This window comes from Nannospalax galili, unplaced genomic scaffold (assembly GCF_000622305.1).
Source record: "Nannospalax galili isolate Female #2095 unplaced genomic scaffold, S.galili_v1.0 scaffold1183, whole genome shotgun sequence".
Classification (NCBI taxonomy): domain Eukaryota; kingdom Metazoa; phylum Chordata; class Mammalia; order Rodentia; family Spalacidae; genus Nannospalax; species Nannospalax galili.
In genome coordinates this window covers 394,096-399,663 of record NW_008350356.1, presented here as the reverse complement: position 1 = coordinate 399,663, position 5,568 = coordinate 394,096, and positions in this window count along the sequence as shown.

Sequence of the window (5,568 nt, the reverse complement as noted above, 5' to 3'; positions counted from 1 at the left end):
GAAAAAAAAATCTTTACAAAGTACCCAAGTACTGGGTGTCAGACAGGACAAGTTTTTTAATCATGTTAAAATGATTTATTTAAACGTCAAGGCATGTCACCTCACTTCCTTTCATTTTTCAAACTGTTTGTGTTTTTTCTGGATGATAAATTTATCTTCAGACAGCCTCAATATGACTAATTAACTTTGAAATATAAGAACCAGATGTGTGAGTTGGAGAGCTTTCTGAACTAATGCCAGACAGGCTGGTGGTTTTTTTTTCCGTCTCCCGCCTTCCCCTTCTCCTACCCCCGCTCCTCCCTGCTGGCCATCCTGAAATGATGAAGCAGAGACGGGAGCTCGGGGCTCTAGCCAGCCAGCGAGCACCCACTGCCCTTGTACTTGTTTACACAAGGCCTCTCAAGGCTAATTGTGTCCCATGAAAGTGTCCTGGCATGTTCAGCCAGGGCCAGCCCAACTGTCTTTAGAGAAGGGCTCAGAAGACGCCCCTACTTTAATCACTGACCTAACAGGGACCAGGACAGTGCCAAATGCATCTGCCAAATGGAAGTCAGTGACCCTGCGCCGTGGCACCACAACAATTTCTTTTTAAGAAAGTCATCTCAGGGCTGTGCTCCTCAGTTCTGCCTGCTTCCTGATTGCTGATGAACAGTCAGTGCACTCACAGGACAGGAAAGAGCAGACAGGGCCTGCGAGTGAGCCTTTCCGTCCTGGGTGCTGGAGCAAAGGCTAGTGGGATCTGGAAGCCATAGATGTGTGTGTCTCAGGCTGTGATCTGTGTGAGTGTAGATATCTCTTTTTCTGTGCCTACGTATGTGTCTGTGTTTGTGTGTGTGTGTGTGCATGTGTGTGTTTCTCTGTGTCTTTGTATGTGTCATGCCTAAGGACAGGATAGTAACTCACATTGGACAATGGCAAAAAGGTGAGTCATTTTTTCAGGACTAAGGAACAGAGGCCAGAATGCAAGGTATAAGCTTCATGCCTCAGTTTCTCTGCATAGTTACTCCACGTGACCGACTGGATCTTTTCCCCAGAAGAAGGTTGAGGTTATATGAGATCATGTACATGAAAGTGCTTGGAGCTGATGCACACCCCAAGGGATTATTAGGGTAATTCCCACAGTTACTCCATCATCATGCCTGTAATCATTTTGATGCCTCTGGATGGCTGAGACTTTTCACCTGAGATAATCACACACACTTGCCAGGTCAGTAGCTAGCTCACCGAGCTACACTCCACCGGAGCCATAAACAGCAGACTTGATCCTTCCCCTGCTCAGGAAGAACACAACAGAGCTGCCCCCTGGGTGCTGGGAGAAGAAACTCCCCACCTCACACCTCAGACAGTGCCGCTGGCAGAAAACGACTCAGCCACCAGTGAGCTGAAGCCCATGTGCTGTTGAAGGGGATGAGAAGAAAGCTCTATGCAGAAGTTCCCTCCCTTCACTGGACAGCAAGGCCTTGAAAGGTCCTGGAATGGCCCCTTCCCACCTGTCCCTCCTGCCTCCCTAAAAATAAGCTATGCCCTGGGCTTTGGAGACCCAGTGAGAATGTGCCACACAGGTACGGCTCTCAGAAATAAAATAGGAGGGGGCTCGGCTCCAGGGAAGCCTCCTGTTTCCCTTGCCCTGATCTTGACCCCACTCTCTCTCCCCAGAATACTTTCTTTCCTTTAGCATCCTGCTACCTAATCCCCACTAAAGAAGGCGTGTCACCTTCAAGGAGGTGTTTGCATTGAAGCAAGAGTTTCTGGAGACTGGCAAAGAGAGTACAATAACTCACTGCCCAAAGCAAAGAAAGGGAGGGGGGACGGAAGGGGCTGGGAGTAGAGAGAGCACACCTGGTCCTGATGCTGAGACTGCATCCCAGAGGCGATGGTGGTGGACCTGAACAGGAGGACGTTCCTCAGGAGGCCACTCCCCACAGAGGCAGAGTAAGGAGGATAGAAGGTGGAGGGAGCTGCTCTGCTGACAATGAAGCCGTGCATCTAACTTCCAGAATGCTGGTGTTAATCCCTCCAGATTTCACGGGCATGGGAGAAGACCGTGGGGATGCTGAGAGCAGCTTCCCCACGTGGACACACAGACGGGCCATGTGCCAATCCAGAGTCAGCTTCCGGGCCATCGCTTCCTCTCCACTTGGCAGCACTTGCCCTACCCTTTATCTGCTTCTCACAGTGCGTCCCCCAAGTATACTGACACCCATGTCCGCTGGGACCCCGCAGTCTGTCAGCGGGAGGAAGCCACGAGCAGGACCCGCTCAGCTCTTTCCACCATGCTCCCCCGCCCCGCACCAGGCAAGACATTCAGTTCACTTTCTGACTATTAATAACATTTCCTGCCATGTCAAGCTAAGATAATTATGGAGCTTGAGGAATAGCAGGATCCTTGACTAGCGGAAGGCTGGGGAATGGGAAAGTCTGGGGAGTTTGGGAAGCACAGATTGGGAAAACAAGCCTTAGGTCTCCTGGGGCCATGTGGGACTGCCACCTCCCGTCGCTATTAAAGAAGAGAGCAGTCCTTTTCCTGGGCCCTGCACCTGAGACCCACCAGCTCATCCTCCCGGCTTCTCCCCCATGGAACCAGGAGGTTGAGCTGAGGCCTAAAGCTGGCTTCTAGTTCTGGCCAAAAGAGCCCAGGTACGCACGGGTGCAACCCCCAGAGCCACCCAGCATCTGATGGGCCCAGAAGACCCAAAGTTTCTCTCTCCACACAACCAAACACACCCCCCTCGCCTTCTGCCACTAAGTGAACATAACAAGCAAAGAAACTTGACACCATAAGCGACAGAAGCCATCGTTTGGGAACTGTCAGACTTGATGTCTTGGAGACCTAGATCCGAAGGCCTGTCCCCCGTACAGCCCGAGATATTTAATAAAGTAAAGCCCCCAGGATCAAGGGCTGCAGTCCCTCCCGTGCCTCCACAGCGCACGCTAGAGTTCTTTAAAACCTGCCTCACTTGCGTCTGTCTCTCTCCAGAAAGCCTTTCATGCTGCCTCGCCAGACTGACATTTTGACAAGTTGCCACGAGTGACATCTGATTTGTACAAATTTCAAGACTAATAAATCTACCTGTCAAAGCGGAAACTTTAAAAGGAGCTAAGCCCAGCGGGTATAGTTTAACAGAACTCAAGTTGATGAAACTGTAGGATGGAGAAATTATATCTGTCACAATCCGCCCACATTAGTTCTGCAGAAATGTTGGCAACGGAAACAAACGTCTTTCACGGTGTTACCGAAAAAAATTAAAAATAAAAATAAAAAATTTTAATCCAAAAAGGAGATTGTTAATACCGAGAGTAACAAGTAACAGTTCTATTTGTAAACTAACAAATTCTATTTATTTAATTTTTAACTTTGCTGCAGATGTGGGAAGTGGCTCTCCCCTACCTCCTTAGCTCTCTTGCTGGAATCCAGACTTTCCACTCAAGCTGGGGCCATCAATCACTTGGTGGCTCCCTGTTGGCTGGCAGGGTGAACGCAGTGGCAGAAAGCCTGCGGGGTGAGGCAGGACACGCTGCCCTCAGCCCTGCATCCTGGGGACCCTGCTGGCATGCTGCTCCCCCCCGCACAAGCACACAGAGCATTAAATGACTCCCTCACAGACCCTCATTTGACCTGGAGCCCCAAGCCCCACCCCCATTCTACATACTATGGTGAGATTTTTGTTTGAAGCGTATGGGTATTTATGGGGAAGTGTGGAAGAAGACAAGTACAGAAAGATCTAGAATCCTGACTAGCTTTTTAATCTTTTTTTTTTAACCTTTCCTGTACTTTTGTCCTGTCCTTGTCAGAAACGTTGCGGTGGCAGAAATCACAAGCCAGAAGAAAGCACAGGCAAGCAGGGGCCTTCTTGAGATTCGTTTATATTAGGATACACCCATACACACTCATATACACCAGCACACACGCACACACACACATGAGAACATCTGAAATAAACCCATCTGAATTAATCATACAGCCTTCCCCCTGTGCACACCACCCCCAGACACTTTCACCTTCCAGAAGTGGCCTGTGGTTGCCCTTCAGGGTAAGCCGCCCTCGTTTGACGGCAGCTTCAACAAGCCATAACCCCAAACAATCATTATTCTTTCCTCTCCTTTCCTCCTGGGTGATTCAAACTGGATTCTCGTTTGTCCTCTTTCTCGTGCGGTTAAGAGGCAAGCAAGCAGGGACAGACAGACTGTTCCTTCTCATGTTTAGGTAGAGACATGGGGCCCGGGGTCACCTAGCACATTGACCATTGGACCCAGCACTTGGTGGAGAAGAGGCCCAGCCAGGAGACCCCTCGATCCTTTCTCTCTCCCTCCTGGAATTTCTGCTTGATTATCAGACGTCCGGGACAGTATCAAGCACCAAAGTCTTCTTTTCTATTTCTGAGCTCAACAGGGCATTAACAAGGAGAATTCTGGTGATGCGGGCAATACGACTGGGATCAGTGGAGATCTTATATGACATCTGGGGACCAGCACAGAGACCCCAAGGCCCTCTTTTAGGCTTAGAGACACAGTGCCAATCTTTCTGCAGTGAACTGGGTTTGCCACAAGCTCTGCCCAACTCAACGTTTTCCCTGTCAATTAAATATTTGTGAAGCAGATTTCATGTCCATGACACTCCGCTCAGCACTGTATGAATTACGGCGAAGTGCAAAGCATGATCTTGTCCTAAAAGAGTTTACAGTCCATATGGGGTGTTGAAACAGTGATAAACAACATACCACAGAACAAAATACAGCCTGGTGGCGAACACAGTGAGTTCAAGCACAGAAAGAAAGCCAAGGACATGAAGAGAGCAGCAGCCTCATCAACTGGCCGTGAGACACCACTGAGTGTGGCCCCTCTGTTGAATGGTGTGGTTGATCCTCTGCGTTTTCCATGGGTTTTTGAGAAGAGCCACTGGGCAGTTTTATGTTCAGAAGATCTGTATAAAGAGTTATGCAATTGCTGGTTGTTTGAGCCACTGTGGGCTAAGCTACCCAGGGCTGTCTTCACGGGGAGATCAAGCTGTGAAGGAACAAAGGAAGAAATAACTGAACACAAACTGGGCCTCTAGAGAGGACCAAGACCCAGCCGAGTTCTGCCCTCACGTAGCCACAGCCTGTGCTGTAGCTCCTAGCCTCCCACTATCACGCAAGGAGCCCTGGGCCTTCCCCCTGCCCATCAGAAGAAGGCAAGGCCAGCAGGCAGCTGCCTGGAGAGGCATGGTCACCAAGTGAGACTCACAGCAGAACAGTGATATTGTTTTAGCCAGACAGGGTCAGGGCAGAGCCACAAATGCGGACAGCATGCCTTGGAAGTGGAAGACCCTGGAACAGCCAGACCAAAACGCTGGGATGAGACCCCAGGTCACTGAGCTACTCCCTCCCAGTCAGTCCAGGGAAGGGCAAGACTTATCACTCTGGGATGTGAGGGGCAAAGCATAGAGGGAAGTGGTCCTAGAGCCTGCCTCTCCCCAGGCCTGGCCTCAGTCCTCTGGGCTTGCTTTGGACAGCTAACCAGACCTTGCATGGTGCCTAGACCAGAAGCCAGGGTTTGCAATCAGGCAGCTATGCCATCCTTTACAGTCTA